The sequence below is a fragment of the Mus musculus genome, chromosome 7, assembly GCF_000001635.26.
Source record: "Mus musculus strain C57BL/6J chromosome 7, GRCm38.p6 C57BL/6J".
Taxonomy (NCBI): domain Eukaryota; kingdom Metazoa; phylum Chordata; class Mammalia; order Rodentia; family Muridae; genus Mus; species Mus musculus.
This window is the reverse complement of record NC_000073.6, coordinates 54606784-54625602: the sequence shown is the minus strand read 5'-3', so window position 1 is coordinate 54625602 and position 18819 is coordinate 54606784. Positions and strand designations below refer to the sequence as shown.

Here is an 18819-nt window from a genome sequence, read left to right as displayed (position 1 = left end):
AAAAGTCATCCCTAGAACTGTTTCCTGAGGCAGCATAACCAATTTTATGCCTTTAAAAATCATTTAGAAAGTTCTTAGTCCCAAGTGTAAGTCAGATGCTCTCAAAATTGTATGTTTGTAGTATGAAATAATGAATTTAGAAATAATGTGCTTCACCTATGAAATTTATTATATTGAAAGTATCTTTCATTCACTTCAACTTATTAATAATTTTTTAGATTATTGGATGTGTAAAGGTGTATCATTGGAGTATATGGTAAACAGGATATCTTTCCTGTATAGTATTGTATGCACAGTGAACACTGACCTGTGTGTTATTGGTCTATTACTCATTCACTGTTAGTGTTTAGATCAGTTTCCTTCCATTTCTATAATGTGTGTTGCCTCTGGAACTTGATATCTTTTATCATGGCCTTACAAGACAAGCAAAGGGGTCTTGCACCTTCTCCCTAATGTGCTTCATAGCTGGCCACTTTTCAGCAAGTACATGAGTCATGAAATTAAGCACCTTGTCACCCTCTTTCCTTCTCTTTTCTGCCTTCTTGGAAGATTTTGCTTAAAATGACACTGTCAGCTGACTCTTATAGGGATAAGCATCCAGGGCTAAGTGTTATGCGCAGCGCAGCATGAAGATGAAGATTCTACTTCCAGTGACCTGCAGAGAAGAGGAGCGGTGAGCTAGTAATCAAATAATTCCATACAAAACTGTAAAACGATAACAGCAACAGTATTAGAAAAAATGATTCTGGCATAAGATCAATGGTATATTGTTGGACGCTAAGGTAAGGAAGGCATTTAAGTGAATAGGCATTTAAGTGTGTAAACAGCAGATGGAAAATTTAAGACGTTTTCATGCCTTTTTCAGGGCAGAGAAGCCTGGTCTGTTCACATGAAAGCCATACACTTGTTTTATGTTTTTTCTCTTCCTGGTTCATGGCAGGTTACCATGACTGGAAAAGATAATGCAGTATTTGCCCCTTTAGATTCACATGTTTATAAAGTATAAGAGTATATGCAGGCATGTTATTTAGGGACATATGAAATGGATATGATATAATTTAAAGGCACATGTTATGAGTCAGAAAGCCACAGTTCATTTTCATTCTGGGGCTTTATGTTCAGATTCCATTAACATTTTTGAAGGTTTGTGGGAAGAACCCCCACTCTGACTTGTGCTGTGGCTGAAATTAAAATTGTATGATTTCTCTTTCTGTTTCTGTTTCTGTGTCTTTGTCTCTGTCTCTCTGTCTCTCTCTGTCTCTTTTACCATCCCCTTTTTCTCCCTCTTTCTCATCTTCTCCCCCAACCATGGTGTGTGGGTGCTTGTGCATGGGCATGTGCGCGCGCGCGCGCGCGCGCGCGTGTGTGTGTGTGTGTGTGTGTGTGTGTGTGTGTGCTTGTAACTGTGAAATTCTATGTAACAAATTAAATAATGTCAAAAATATAATTGACTAAACTTTGTTTCTTTTTCTTTCCTTCAAGATGGGGTTTCTCTGTGTAGGTTTGATTGACCTGGAACTTGCTTTGTTGAACATGATGGTCTTGATCTGAGGAGGAATCCACCTGCCCCAACTGAATGCTAGGCTTAAAGGTGTATACCACCTCCACCCCCAATTTGATTATCCTTAGTAACTGTTGCAAGTCCTGGTTTAGTAAGTAAACTACTAATTAGGAAGGTGTGTGGCATTCTCCTTTCAATATGTCCTTTCTTTAAAAACTATTTTATTAGATATTTTCTTTGTTTACATTTTAAATGTTATCACCTTTCCTAGTTTCCTCTAAAAAAAAATCCCCTATACCCTCCCTCCTCCCCCTGCTCCTCAACCCACCCACTCCTGCTTCCTGGCCCTGGCATTCCCCTGTACTTGGGCACATAATCTTCGCAAGAGCAAGGGGCACACAGGGTTCCCAATGAAGGATCTAGAGGAGCTGAAGGGGTCTGCAACCCTATAGGAGGAACAACAATATGAACTAACCAGTACCCTCAGAGCTCGTGTCTCTAGCTGCATATGTAGCAATATGTTTTTTCTTATTAAGAAAAAAAATGGCTTCCACAAGATGTGGAAATGCAATCAAAAGCCCAATGCTCTGAGCTTTGATATAATACTTACAATGCCATCCCAACATTTCCTAAACTGAACATTATAAGCTATTAACATAAGGACACATAAGAAGTTTAACCCTTTAGGATCATAGACTTTATTACTTTATTGTATTTGTAAAATTATTTACAGATGTCTGCACTCACTGTACAGTCCCTTATCCCCATGATAATAATACAGTGTCTTAGTACGTGTATAAGACAAATACTTTCTCTTCTCTTCATCTAAGATGTAGGTCCCAGATAACCCAGTTTTCAGGTCTTAGTATTATTATACCAATGAAAACTTGATGTTTTGATATGTTAAAATTACTTATTTCTTTTTTTGTTATTTGTTTGTTTTGAGACAGGGTCTTACCATGTAGTCCTAGCTTGACTGGAGCTCAGTAGGTAGAGCAGATTGATTACAGACTCACTGAAATCCACCTGCCTCATTCTCCTGAAGACTGTGATTAAAGGCATTCTCTTCTGTATCTGGTTAAAAATATGGATTTACTTAATTTTACATGTAAGTACATGTTCTTGTGTATATGTATGTGCACCATATATGTGCATGAGTCAGTGGAGGTCAGAAGAGGGCATTAGATGCTCTGAAATTGAACTTACACGTAGTACGAGCCATCATGTCCGTGCTAGGAATCAAATCTAGATGTTCTGTAAGAGCAAGTGCTCATAACTACTGACACATCTCCCTGATCCTCTACTTTGATATTTCAAAAATTATTATGAATTTATACATGAACACAATATGTTTTGCTGAAATTCAGCCCCCATATCCTCTTCTATATTTTTCCTACTGCTCACCAGTTTTCCTTTTCCATTTCATGTGCTCTTCTTTGTAAATTAGTGATGCTTGACATAGCTGCCAATTGGCGCAGGGACTACGGTAGGATGATTCCCTGGAACATGTGCAGCCTATCAGGAATTTTTATCATTTAATGATCTGTAATTGACTGGTAAGTATATGAATCCATTTCTTGTTTTAAACTGAATTTTTTTCTGAAAGACCCAGCAAAACACCCAAATAAACTGTGTTAAAAAATCCCACAAACTTGTTATTGGGGGTAAATAAATTGTTCTAATATAATTCATAGATTTGGGATATAAGTACATGATATTCTTACTTGCTACTACCTCATTGCTTTGTCTGAATTGATTGGAAGAGATGGGAAGTTATTAAAGCCAGTAATGGTGACATGATTTAACTTGTAATTGCTAAGGTATGTTTATTTCAGTCCTGTCATTCTCTCCAATTACTTTATAGTATACTTCAGACAAAGAGTCTGTAGAGAAAAATAAGAGTATATTGTTCATTTCATAAATCTCATCTTAATTTATTACAATGCTGACCAACTGACCTGCCCTAAAGTCTTTGGTCACACTACATTGATATCTTATTTCAAATCAAGCTGAAGAAGCGAGTATTCCTTGAATGGTCTCAGAGTATTTATATATTTTATGTTTATTTACATATATATGCATTTGTCTGTGGGTGAGTGTGTACATGTGAGTACAGTGATCATGCATGCCAGAATAAAACATCTGTTTCTGTGGAGATAGATTTGCAGGCTGTTGTGGTACTCTGGTGTGGGTTCTGGAAGCAGAACTCTGTCCTTTGCAAGAATAGCAAGTCACTGTACAGCCCATGTCTCATTTCTACTGGAATTGATTTCAATTTTCCGGCTGACAATTCTGTTCACCCACTTTAGAGCTGTAAGTAACTTTCAATTATTTCTACTATTATGGATACATTCATGGCGGTTATCTGAATAGTAATTCCTTGAATAGATTTGTGGGGTTAAAATGGTCGTTCTGTTTCCTGTTTGGAAGCTACTGTCACATGCTGTCTAAAATGGTTCAGTGCTACTCAGCTTTGTGTGTTTCCCTTTCTTTTACTTGCTAGCAGAGACAACAGCTAGATTTGGTTTTTCTGTCAGTTTGATGGTGAAACATTGGCATTGGGACATGTTTTATTAAATATGCTTTGCTGTACTTGGTAATTGACACTGAGGTCCCTGTACAGAGATTTGCCTTTGTAGAGGATTCTCAAGTAGAATATCATTAAAAAGAAGTTTGGTAAATTACAGTATAAGAGTGGCTTTGGATGATACTACAGGGAACTCATGAACCTGACCATTGTTCCCTTAATGACTATTACAAGCAAATGAGCTAAACAATGTGTTCTTCTCTAAAAAGTCTAGCACAATATGACATGCATAAGAAGGCAACTCCACTCTTCTGCTCTACAGTGGAGACTGGATCATTTAAATTCAAGAGATCCCAGGAAGGCCACAAGGTTACTGGGCAAATAAGGACTTTCTCTTCTCCCTCCCTCCCTCCCTCCCTCCCTCCCTCCCTCCCTCCCTCCCTCCCTCCTTCCTTCCTTCCTTCCCTCCTTCCCTCCTTCCCTCCTTCCCTCCTTCCCTCCTTCCCTCCTTCCCTCCTTCCCTCCTTCCCTCCTTCCCTCCTTCCTTCCTTCCTTCCTTCCTTCCTTCCTTCCTTCCTTCCTTCCTTCCTTCCTTCCTTCTTTCTGTCCTTCTTCTTTTCACTTTCTTTCATTCTACTGTCATTCATTTCATTTAATTAAATTATAAGCACATTTTTCCTCCTTCCCTTTCCTCCCTCCAACCCAGCCCATGTTCTGTCCCCTTACTCCCTCTGATGTTCTAAAGAAAGCCCTTCTTCCAGCATTCACCTGGGAATAGAGTCTAGTTTTTAGAAGATAAACTGAGCTCTAAGAGTTTTCTGTATGATGTAAAAAGTTTTTTTTAGCCATAGTGTTAGCCTGGGCTGTGTTGATGGTGAGTGCCTAGTTTTGCACATGTAATGTCTTGGGCTAGAAGGAATCATTTTTTGTCATGTAAGTTTATATGAAACTTAGTGTTTATTCAGACAAGATTTTCTTTGGTAGGAGGGGATGCTGTAGTCTGAATCATGTAATCAAGAAGGATAAATAGGTGTGACTGATACCTCTTGAGTTTGCAGGAATGAATGCACTCTTCACTGATAAGCATCTACCATGCATTTCTAAATACCATGCATGGTGATGTGGAGCAAGCTTTTGTGTGCATTTTAAGAAGGGATGGGATCTGCAACCCTATAGGTGGAACAACATTATGAACTAACCAGTACCCCGGAGCTCTTGACTCTAGCTGCATATGTATCAAAAGATGGCCTAATTGGCCATCACTGGAAAGAGAGGCCTATTGGACTTGCAAACTTTATATGCCCCAGTACAGGGGAACACCAGGGCCAAAAAGTGGGAGTGGGTGGGTAAGGGAGTGTGGGGGGGGGCTTTTGGGATAGCATTGGAAATGTAAATGAGAAAAATACCTAATTAAAAAAAAGAAAAAAAAAAAGAAGGGATTCTTGGATAATGGTGCCTGGTTTGACCTGTGCCTTTCTAGAGAGTCCTCCTGTAATATATATGTCATCCAGTTACTACGGATACTGGATCTAAGACATCTACAAACATTCTGCAGCCTGTGATCCATCTCAAGTATCAACAATCTGAAAGAGATATTTGACACAGACTCTAAATAAGAAACCTGGTTGCTGGAAATATTTTACCTACTTCTGGAGCTTATCAAATAACGTGCAATCACACTAAAAATCTACCTTGTTGTGTACTTATACTTTATATACTCATTTGTGAATACATCTAGTTCTGTAATTTAATAAAAACTCATTATTTCACCCCCTCCAAATAATTTCCTTTTGGCTTCTGTATAGATGTCCTAATTATCTTTAACTAATTTTTTTCTGCCAATTTGATAGATCCAAGAGTCATCTGGGAAAAGAGTCTCAGTTGAGAAATTGACTAAAACAGTTTTTCCTGTGGGAACAACTATCTCTAAAGGATTGTCTTGATGGTTAATTGATATAGAGTACCCTATTCAGTTATTGTGACTTGTTTTCTTTCTTGAACTTATGATCCTGAACTATAAAAGAAAGTTAGCTAAGTATGCATGAGTGAGCTAGAATTCTTTCATGACTTCTGACTCATTTCCCTGGTTGAGCTCTGGCTCTGACTTTCCTCAGTGATGGACAATAAGCGAAAATAAAACTTTTCATCTCCTAAGATGCCTTTCTCCACTGTTTTGTCATAACATCAGAGAAGAAATTGAACTAATAGTTTATCTACTTGTGCCTCAAAGATGGTTTCATCTAGGAACACATAATACATAGTCCCTTTACATACTCACACTCTAATAACAGAGGAGTGCAGTATAGAACACCATAAAATACAGGAAATTATTGTTTGTCTGATTATAAAACACAGAGGCATTAAGCCTAATGTTTCATTTTAACCTTTAAACCTAGTAGCTCAAATTGGCACTGAGGATCTAAACTAAAACCTTTGAGGTGGGAAATTAATAATCTGTATTGATGAATTTTCAAAGGCAGCAATAAGTGAAGGATGTTTGCAAAGTTGAGAGCCTGGGAAAATCATACTCATGAGGTGAAATTAAAGATATATGCACTAGAGAAAATAAAACATGACTAATTCATAAATGTAATTAAATCAGGTAAATTGCCTTGATGAACTGATTTGGTAAGAAACATTTCTGTTGTGCAAAATAGCTATATTTGTGAGTTTCACCTTTCTGTAATACAATTTTAAATAACAAGATCATGTTCTCCACCCTACTCTGTCTTCACTCATGTGTTGATTTTGTTGTTGTTTTGCTTTTGTTGTTTTGTTTGTTTGTTTGTTTGTTACAGTGGGAGTAGACCAAGTAAGAATATAGATGAAGAAATATTCTTTCTGTACTAATTGTGAAGCACACAGGGCAAGGCATCCTTTCATTATACCTTTGTTTGTAGTTCAAAGTCTATGATTACTATATTACTAAAGTCATGAAATTCTTGGAATAAATACATGCATGGATCCAAATCACATACTTTGTTAGTAAATAGACAGTAATGAAGGTTGTCACCGGTATAATAAAAGGTAATAGCTGTGCTTTTCCTACTGATCAGTTCTGAAGACAATTAAATAACTGTAATTCTGTTAAGCACCTTAAAATAGATTGTGACCCTTAAAATGTGTTGATTTGAGGTAGAACCATAATGTTCATAACAGGCTTTTGAATATACTGGAGTGTAAAAAGATTGTCAGTCCACTGCCTGTTTTGTTTATTTTCTTTCTCCACAATAAGTTCCCAAGGCAACAGCACTCTTTCCCTTTATTGCTATAAGGCCTTTGTGATTTATTCTATATTTGGGTAACTGTTCGCTGTTTCATCAGGGTTGACTCTTCAATAAAAGCTTTTAGTCTGACTGCACTACCCCTTATTTGGATATACTTATGTTTATGTTTCACATTATCAAATATCAGTTATAATGTGCAGTCAGTCAGGAAAGGATCTGTCAAATTATCATTTAAATATAAAATCTTTAGATTTGTTCCCTAATAATTATAAAAATATATTTAAATTATTTGACATGTTAAAAATAGGGGATAATACTTATTTTACATAATGAAATAACTTTTTAAAAGCCAATCTATTACAAGCCCTGGGTGAAATTATGTAGTTAAAAAATTACAATATAATAATTAAACACAAACCTTGGAAATATTGCTTAGATTAGAAAGTGTGAGGTTTGTTTCCCTATGGCAAAAGAAAAAATTGTTTTTGACTACTTTTTAATTATGTGTGAATGCCTATATTATATTTTTTGTTTGAGTTGTAGCTTATTTTATCCTTGGAAAATGTTTTGCATATGAAAAAAAAGTAAGTTGAGCTCAATAACAACTTATACCCTCAACCTAGCACAAGGCTGATTTTTTTGTTGTTGTTGTTAACCTTTGAGATGATGTTCTTTCTAAATGTTAAGAAATTAACACCATCTAGGATTTTGAGAAGTAGCATTTTATAAAAGGATCATTGTGAAAACAGTTTGCAAAACTGTGGCAGGGTTGAGTGGCAGCTAAGAAGAATGCCACACACCCACTCTTTGCTGGAAAAGAAAATGAGTTGTGTTTAACAAGAGATTCAGTAAAAATTTACATAAACATGGGCTACTTAAGATATGTTATTGCAGGAGTAGCAAACATTTATAAAATCAAATAGCTCATATTCATTTAATGATTGATTTCCCACTGTGTGCTTTTATTCTACAAGTAGCTGCCAAAAATGCTCCTACCCCCAGGAACTGAAATGTCATTCTTAAAGTGAAGTGCATTAATGTGATGGATGGCTATCATTATTATCTTAGTCTCCTTTACAACTTCCCTTGGGATTTGCCCAATGGACAAATTGTTACCCTACGGACAATCCAAAAGAAGAAGCAAACTCACCAGTATTAGAGGAAGGTAATCATTTCTCATCTGAGTACCATCTGCAGGACAGCCATCCCAAGATGCTCTGGGATCTTGGTTCATCAGCAATGCTATGGTTTACTCTGGTTTGTCTCCTGGGACTGTTGGAGTTTGAAGACAAGGCCTTCCATGGTAACTTAGGAAAGACAGCAATCCATTTCCAGAAGAGGACTTATTCTCCCTGAAGTGGGTTACTTTCATTAGGTTTGCCAGCTTTTGGTCTCTCCCTTTGTCTCAAAGTTCTCTGGCTATCTTAGCTTGATCCACGATGCAATGCTCTTGCCTTTCCAATGTTCTTGAACTTCACATTCTTCAGGGCACTGAGATAAATATACCAAATATACCTCTACTCTGAATTAGATTCAAGAAAATAGACAAAAGTAGAAAGCGTGTGTAAAATTCAAGTAAATTCAAACGTCTTCCTTTTATTTTAAAGACTAGTCAGAGCCAGAAACAACTGTATTCCAGTGACAAGATGCCATCTTTTAGCCACATCTCTGTTTCTCACTCTGATGTAATGTTTTCATTTTCTTATTGTTTAGATAAAACATTGACTTATTTTATAGAACCACATTTGAGATTCCTTTCTCATTTAAAGAAAAGTGTTGAAGGAGATTGTGTAGAGCAAGGTCACGCTGTCCTCTCACTCCTCACAGATAACTTCAAGCACTTTCTGAAGAACTGTTTGTTTCCACTGTATTCTGAGAGTCTCGTCTGTGTGTTGCAATTGCTGCCTTTGATTCTTGTTATGAGTTGAGCTCTGTGAGGGTAAAGCATGCATTCATCTAAGAACAAGGAGAAAAAGCTCAGAGCAGCCAGTCTGTTCATGGGCTTCCAGCCTCCAGAACAGCGAGAATAGACTGGCATTAATCTTCAGTTAACAGTTGGTTCAATGTTTTTAATATCATTCTTAACATGCTGAGAAGCACCTCACAACCTTCCTCAAGATGAACAAGATGAACAGAGGAACATGGCCTTGTCACTCTGAACAAAGCTGTGTGAAGAGTGTCTCAACACCAGGTTACCAGAGTTTTTTATTGTAATGTGTGCACTCTGGAAATTATTAAGCATGTGTAAAACACTTTGTTCATTTATAAAAAAATTCATAAAGTCAAATATTTATTTAGTTTGAACACATAACTTAAAGTATTTCTCATGACTTGAGCCTATAGATTGGTGACTAGTGATTACCAAGTCAATGTGAACAAGAAATTGTTAAGAGTTCATTTTCAAAGGGAGAGATTATAATGGTTCAATAAGCAAAAATGTTCTGCTTAAATGTAGCTTAATTTGGACAGTTCATTTTGAATATGTGGATGGTCTAGATTATGATGCAAAGATAAAAGATACTAAGAACATTTGGCTCTCAAAAAAAATAAGCTCTGAGGGGAGGGGGAGGAAATAATGGGGACAGTATCAGGTATTGGAGGGGACTAGAGAGAGAGGTACAGAGGGTCAGAAAATCAAATACAAATATGTAGCAGTGGGAAATGAGGAACTAGAGATAGCCACTGGAGGGTCCCAGAAGCCAGGGAAGCAAGAGACTCCCAGGACTCAACTAGGATGACATTGAAGGGGAAATAGAATCTGTAGAGACCACTTCCAGTAGATAGACATGGCCCCCATTTGAGGGATAAGGCTACCCATCCATCTCAAAGTTTTTAACTCAGAAATGTTCCTGCTCAAAGGAAAGAAAGGGACAAAAATGGAGCAGAGACTGAAGGAAGAGTCATATGGGGATTGCCTTACCTGGGGATCCAACCTGTCTGCACACACCACACCCTGACACTGCTGCTGTTGCCAAGAGTGGCTTGCTGACAGAAACCTGGTGTGGCTGTTCCTTGGGAGGTTCTGCCAGCAACTGACCAATGCAGATGTGGATGCTTGGAGCCAACCATCGGACTGAGCTGGGGACCCCAGTCGGGGAGCTGGCAGAAGGACTGGAGGAGAGAAGAAGAGGACTTCAATCCCACAGAAAGAACAATGTTGTCTGACCTGACCACCCACTGCTCCTAGGGACTAGACCACCAACCAAGGAGTATACTGAAGGAATCCTAAGCTCCAGATACATATGTAGAAGAGGATGGCCTTGTCTGACATCAGTGGGAGGGGAGGCCCTTGGTCCTATGCAGGTATGATGCCCCAGCATAAGGGGATGCTGAAGTAGTGGGCCAGGAGAGATAGAGTGGATGGGTAAGCACCTTCATAGAGGCAAAGGGGAGGGGAGAGAGAGAAGATGTTGGGTAGGGGAATTGTAGAGGGGTAACAGGGAAGTGGGATAACATTTGATATGTAAATGAATTGAATGATTAATAAAAGATATAAATAAATAAATAAATAAATAAATAAATAAATAACAAGCTTGTAAATGTTGCTTTTATTTTCTCCATTGAAGGAATGAGATGAGAGCTGTACCGTAGCTTTAGGAATACATGGCTTGGGCTGAGTGCAAAGTGTTTCTTGCTCTGTTCTATCCCTAGACCTAGGCTTGGAAGCTTCTATTTTCAGTACAATCTAATCTTTCAAGCTAACTAATTCAATCCAGCTTTTTCTTGGCTTCTGATTGAATTGCTCTGCTAAGCCTTAAACTAATTTTAGCACTATGTTCTAATCTTCTGGATCATTCTCATTCTCTGACTCATTCAATCTTTACCTGTGTTTAGCTTGTTATCTCTGAAGCCCATCTCTTTAAAACTATACAGATAAAACTGACACACACACACACACACACACACACACACACACACACACACACACACACAAACATGATACTACCCTTGATGCCTTAAGTATCCTCTTTCCTTTGTTGTTCTTGTAAGAATAGGGTGCATATCTGATCTGTAATTAATTCTGTTCAATCTTTATCTGATTTGTCATTTTGTCTGTGCTCCACTAGATGTCATGTTCAAACATGGCTGCTTCCTTTTAGAAACTAACCTCATCTTTATTATTAGGGATTAAAGGTATGTACTAAAGGCTTGTCTGTATTCCAGCAGGATCATACTGTAGTCTAGGGCATTTCTGCATTCCGGCTGGATCATATAGACCTTGAAGGTTTTGGATGTGATCCCTTGCCAGAGTAGCCATGTGGCTGGGCTAAAATTTCTCTACACAAGTTGTCTCAAACAAAACCTTTCCTTGTATGCATATGCAGAATTCTCCAACTGCAGCTTGCTCAGTTCAGGAGAACAAAAAACAAATGTCAACAAATGCACTGTGGAAATTATACTCACAAATATCAGTCTGATCAAAATATTATAGATAGTATAGTTTGTTTTAACTTTGCAAAGACTAAAGTCATTTGAGAAGTGAGTCTCAATTGAGGATTGCCAGGGTAAGAATGGCTTTGATTTTTAATTGATATGTGAGTGCCCATCTCTGGAGAGGTGGGTCAGAGGTTTATCAAACCCAAGCTAGACATAACAGTGAAAGCTAAAAAGCACCAATACTTCAAGATTTCTGCTGTAGTCCCTTGACTGTAAGTGAATTTGTTGGTCAGAAGTAATGTGTGTGGAATAGTAAGTAGGTCTGGCTTCAATTTTGCCCTGAATTTCCTCAATGATGGATTGTAATCTGTAAGCTAAAATAAACCCTTTCTTTTCCTATCTTGCTTTGGAAAATGTGTTTCATTACAGCATCAGTAATCAAAATAGATAAATAGCCTTTAAAAATGTACAGAACATACTAACTTAAGAAAAACTAAATATGATTTACCTTTAAACTTCTCTTGCTAGTACACTGTCCTCTGAATTATTTGAATATGTTCTATATACTAATATCATTTAATGCATTCAAGTCTTCAGACAGAAACTATTCTGACATGTTTGGGTTCCACAAAGAGAAAATGGTTTTGTTAAATGATGTTGAAAATTAGTTCATTTCAGTGATAATAAAAGTGATGGCCTGTAAGATTTAAAATTTATGAATAAAGGCAAAACTATTCTTTGTATGCACCAAATGTCTTGCTGAATACTAGTGAACAAATGAAAATATAATTAGTGGACATTTGAAATACTAAATGCACTATCTTAGCAAGTGCTGTGGTTATTCAATGTTACTGATCACATTCAAATTTATTAGCGATTTCTTGAAATTTAATTTCACTGAGTAAAATTCTAACCCCTTTAGACGAGTCTTGCTAGTGTTTTTACATTTTGGTATATCCAGAGCTAAAGGAGAGCCATCTTCACTGAGGTTTTTAGGTTTAGTAAAATGACTATTTCACAGTATTTGCATGATGGAGAAGAGAAAAATTATGGATGACAGTGAAGTGCCAGGGAATTTATGAGCTCAGACACTCTGAATTTCATCATCTACTGAGACATTCTACCTAATAAAGACAGTGCAAAAATAGGTTTCAAGTGTTTTTATTCTAGAAAAGCGAACCATTTAAAAATAAATTATACTGGTGGATACTAAGCTACAAAATGTATTTTAGGAGAGTAACAGTGCCATTAGAGCCTAACACAATTGCACTGACTTTGTCAATTTTGAAAATATTTCTAGTGCATTAACTCTATATTTCATCACGTTGCTGGGCGGCTTTTGTAAGTAAAATAATGAAGGCAATTTTTTTTTCAGTTTTCTGAACTAACTAAAAAGATTCAATAGATGGAATCTTCATCTCACAGTAATCATTCAATGTATTTATATAACAAGTAAATGCCACTAAAATCAAAGATTTATATAAATTATTAAACTAATTATTTACTATGTGAATTTCTGCATTATTCCTTACATGTTCCCTAAAATTCACTGATTACATTTAATACACAACAGACTTTTTTACCAACATAAGAATTTTGTATAAATTTAATTGGAGTTTGTCTAACCTATTTAAAGTAAAGTTAAAGTTATAAAAATCAACAAATTAATAGTATATGCTTTAGCTTCTATCAATATCTCTAGCAGAAAATGTGTAGGTATAAGTCCATTAAGAATGAATTAATACGGCTGGGAGGTGGTGGAGCACATCTTTAATCCCAGCCCTTAGGAGGCAGAGGCAGGCAGATTTTTGAGTTCACAGCCAGCCTGGTCTACAAAGTGAGTTCCAGGACAGCCAGGGCTATACAGAGAAACCCTGTCTCGAAAAACAAAAAACAAAAGACAAAAACAAACAAACAAACAAACAAACAAACAGAAATAATGAATTAATACGAGCTGTTCAGTGTCCTGGTGCAGCTAGTCTCTTTTCCAGTGTGCTCATTTCTTTCTCTTTTCTTTCTTTCTTTCTTTCTTTCTTTCTTTCTTTCTTTCTTTCTTTCTTTCTTTCTTTCTTTCTTTCTTTCTTTTTAATTGGATATTTTCTTTATTTAAATTACAAATGATATGCCCTTTCCCTGTTTTTTCCCTCCCCTCCCATACACCCTATCACATCCTCCCTCCCCCTGCTTCTATGAGGGTGTTCCTCAACCCACCCACCCACTCCTATCTCCCCACTCTCAGTTTCCCTACACTGGAGCATCTATCGAGCCTTCATAGGACCAAGGACCTCTCCTCCCATTGAAGCATGACAAAGCCATCCTCTGCTACTTGCAGATGGAACCATGTCTACTCCTTTGTTGATGGCTTAGTCCCTGGGAGTTCTGGGGTTCTGGTTGGTTGATATTGTTGCTTTGTCAATGGGGTTGCAAACCCCTTTAACTCCTTCAGTTCTTTCTCTAACTCCTCTATTGGGGACCCCGTGCTCAGTCCAAAGGTGGGCTTAGAAGATCTGCCTCTGTATTTGTAACACTCTGGCAGGGCCTCTCAAAAGACAACCATATCAGGCTCTTTTCAGCATGCACTTCTTGGCATCCACAATAGTGTCTGGGTTTGGTAACTGTATATGGGATAAATCCCCAGGTGGGACAGTCTCTGGGTAGCCTTTTCTTCAGTCTCTGCTCAACACTTTATCTCCATATTTGCTTCTGTGAGTATTTTCTTCTCCTTCTAAGAAGGACTGAAGCACCCACACTTCCTACTTATTGAGCTTCATTGAGGAAACCAGGACGCAAGACCAACCAATGAAGGAGAAGGTCAAGACTTTTGCTTTCAGACAGAAATTGCCCCGTTAATGGCCTTGATCATCAATACGTTTTACTTCAACAAAGAGATCTTTCTGAGGAAGCTCATTTCCAATTCATCTGATGCTCTGGATAAACTCAGATATGATAGTTTGATGGACCCTAGTAAACTCTACTCAGGGAAGAACCTGCACATTAATTTCATTCCCCAAAAACAAGATCAAACCCTCCCTATTGTGGATACTGGAACTGGAATGACCAAGGCTGACTTGATAAATAAACTTGACACTATTTCCAGGTCAGGAACCAAAGCCTTCATGGAGGTTAGGGTTGGGGAGCACGGTGGGGGGATATTATATTTCAAATGATTTGAAATGTAAATGAAGAAAATATCTAATAAAATGGCTTAAAAATAAAATATACCAGATTTTTCACCAGAGACTATGAAAGCAAGAAGAGCTTGGACAGATGTTATACAGACACTAAGAGAACACAAATGCCAACCCAGGCTACTATATGTAGCCAAACTTTCAATTACCTTAGATGGAGAAACCAAAGTATTCCATGACAGAACCAAATTCACACATTATCTTTCCACGAATCCAGCCCTTCAAAGGTTAATAACAGAAAAAAAAAAAAAAAAAAAAAAACAATACAAGGATGGAAACCACGTCCTAGAAAAAGCAAGAAGGTAATCCCTCAACAAACCTAAAATAAGACAACCACAAGAACAGAATGCCAAGTTTAACAACAAAAATAATAGGAAGCCACAATTACTTTTCCTTAATATCAATGGACTCAACTCCCCAATAAAAAGACATAGACTAAGACTAACAGAATGGCTACAAAAACAGGACCCAACATTTTGCTTCTTACAGGAAACCCATCTCAGGGAAAAAGATAGACACTATCTCAGAGTGAAAGGCTGGAAAACAATTTTCCAAGCAAATGGTCTGAAGAAACAAGCTGGAGTAGCCATTCTAATATCTAATAAAATCTACTTCCAACCCAAGGTCATCAAAAAAGACAAGGAGGGGCACTTCATACTCATCAAAGGTAAAATCTTCCAAGAGGAACTCTCAATTCTGAATATCTATGCTCCAAATACAAGGGCAGCCACATTCATTAAAGACACTTTAGTAAAGCTCAAAGCACACATTGCACCTCACACAATAATACTGGGGGACTTCAACACACCACTATCACCAATGGACAGATCAGGGAAACAGAGACTAAACAGGGACACAGTGAAACTAATAGAAGTTATGAAACAAATGGATTTAACAGATATCTACAAAACATTTTATACTAAAACAAAAGGATATACCTTCTTCTCAGCACCTCATGGTACCTTCTCCAAAATTGACCATATAATTGCACACAAAACAAGCCTCAACAGATACAAAAATATTGAAATTGTCCTGTGCATCCTATCACATCACCATGGACTAAGGCTGATCTTCAATAACAAAATAAATAATAGAAAGCCAACGTTCATGTGGAAACTGAAGAACATTCTCCTCAATGATACCTTGGTCAAGAAAGGAATAAAGAAAGAAATTAAGGACTTTTGGAGTTTAATGAAAATGAATCCACAACATACCCAAACTTATGGGACACAATGCAAGCATTTCTAAGAGGAAAACTCATAGCCCTGAGTGCCTCCCAGAAGAAACTAGAGAGAGCACACATTAGCAGCTTGACAACACACCTAAAAGCTCTAGGACAAAAGGAAGAAAATACACCCAAGAGGAGTAGACATCAGGAAATAATCAAACTCAGGGGTGAAATCAACCAAGAAATAAGAACTATTCAAAGAATCAACAAAACGAGGAGCTGGTTTTTTGAGAAAATCAACAAAATAGATAAATCCTTAGCCAGACTCACTAGAGGGCACATGGACAGCATCCTAATTAACAAAATCAGAAATGAAAAGGGAGACATAACAATAGATACTGAAGAAATCCAAAACACCATCCGATCCTTCTACAAAAGGCTATATTAAAAAAACTGGAGAACCTGGATGAAATGGACACGTTTCTAGACAGATACCAGGTTTCCAAAGTTAAATCAAGATCAGGTTAATGATCTAAACAGTCCTATATCCCCGAAAGAAATAGAAGCAGTCATTAATAGTCTCCAAACCAAAAAAGCCCAGGACTAGATGGGTTTAGTGCAGAGTTCTATCAGACCTTCAAAGAAGATCTAATCCCAGTTCTTCACAAACAATTCCACAAAATAGAAACAAAAGGTACTCTACCCAACTAATTCTATGCAGCCACAATTACTCTGATACCTAAACTACAAAAAGACCCAACAAAGATAGAGAACTTCAGACAAATCTCCCTTATGAATATCGATGCAAAAAATCCTCATTAAACTTCTCGCTAACCGAATCCAAGAACACATCAAAACAACATTCCATCCTGACCAAGTAGGTTTCATCCCAGGGATGCAGGGATGGTTCAATATAAGGAAATCCATCAACGTAATCCAGTATATAAACAAACTCAAAGACAAAAACCACATGATCATCTCTTTAGATGCAGAGAAAGCATTTGACAAAATCCAACACCCATTCATGATTAAAGTCTAGGAAAGATCAGGAATTCAAGGCCCATACCTAAACATGATAAAAGCAATCTACAGCAAACCAGTAGCCAACATCAAAGTAAATGGTGAGAAGCTGGAAGCAATCCCACTAAAATCAGGGAATAGACAAGGCTGCCCACTTTCTCCCTACCTCTTCAACATAGTACTTGAAGTCCTAGCCAGAGCAATTCGACAACAAAAGGAGATCAAGGGGATACAAATTGGAAAAGATGAAGTCAAAATATCACTTTTTGCAGATGATATGATAGTATATATAAGTGACCATAAAAATTCAACCAGAGAACTCCTGAGCCTGATAAACAGCTTCAGTGAAGTAGCTGGATATAAAATTAACTCAAACAAGTCAATGGCCTTCCTGTACACAAAGGATAAACAGGCTGAGGAAGAAATTAGGGAAACAACACCCTTCTCAATAGTCACAAATAATATAAAATATCTTGGCGTGACTCTAACTAAAGAAGTGAAAGATCTGTATGATAAGAACTTCATGCCTCTAAAGAAAGAAATTAAAGAAGATCTCAGAAGATGGAAAGATCTCCCATTCTCATTGATTGGCAGGATCAATTTAGTAAAAATGGCTATCTTGCCAAAGCAATCTACAGATTCAATGAATTCCCCTTCAATATTCCAACTCAATTCTTCAATGAATTAGCAAGGGCAACCTGCAAATTCATCTGGAATAAGGAAAAACCTAGGATAGCAAAAACTCTTCTCAAGGATAAAAGAACCTCTGGTGGAATCACCATGCCTGACCTAAAGCTGTAATACAAAGCAATTGTGATAAAAACTGCATGGTACTGGTATAGCAACAGAGAGGTATAGAATAGAACAGCAATGGCTTGTGATGTAAGGTCGAGAATTGACAAATGGGACCTAATAAAATTGCAAAGCTTCTGCAAGGCAAAAGACACCGTCAATAAGACCAAAAGGCCACCAGAAGTTTGGGAAAGGATCTTTACCTATCCTAAATCAGATAGGAGACTAATATCCAATATATGTAAAGAACTCAAGAAGGTGGACTCCAGAAAATCAAATAACCCCATTAAAAAATGGGGCTCAGAGCTAAACAAAGAATTCTCATCTGAGGAATACCAAATGGCTGATAAGCACCTGAAAAAATGTTCAACATTCTTAATCATCAGAGAAATGCAAATCAAAATAACCCTGACATTCCACCTCACGCCAGTCAGAATGGCTAAGATAAAAAATTCAGGTGACAGCAGATGCTGGGGAGGATGTGGAGAAAGAGGAACACTCTTCAATTGTTGGTGGGATTGCAAACTTGTACAACCACTCTGAAAATCAGTCTGGCAGTTCTTCATAATACTGGACATAATACTACTGGAGGATCCTGCAATACCTCTCCTGGGCATATATCCAGATGTTCCAACTGGTAAGAAGGACACATGCTCTACTATGTTCATAGCAGCCTTATTTATAATAGCCAGAAGCCTGAAAGAACCCAGATGCCCCTCAACAGAGGAATGGATACAGAAAATGTGGTACATTTACACAATGGAGTACTCATCAGCTATTACAAAGAATGAATTTATGAAATTCCTAGGCAAATGGATGGACCTGGAGTGTATCATCCTGAGTGAGGTAACACAATCACAAAAGAACTTGCACAATATATACTCACTGATAAGTGGATATTAGCCCAGAAATTTAGAATTCCCAAGATATAAGATACAATTTGCTAAACGCATGAAACTCAAGAAGTAAGAAGACCAAAGTGTGGACACTTTGCCCCTTCTTAGAATTGGAAACAAAAC

General features: G+C 37.4%; 1 pseudogene; it reads left to right on the top strand.

Annotated features, from left to right (window-relative positions):
* Positions 1-626: 626 nt before the first annotated feature.
* The window catches only part of Gm6290, a 53916-nt pseudogene continuing 35723 nt past the window's right edge, over positions 627-18819 (top strand).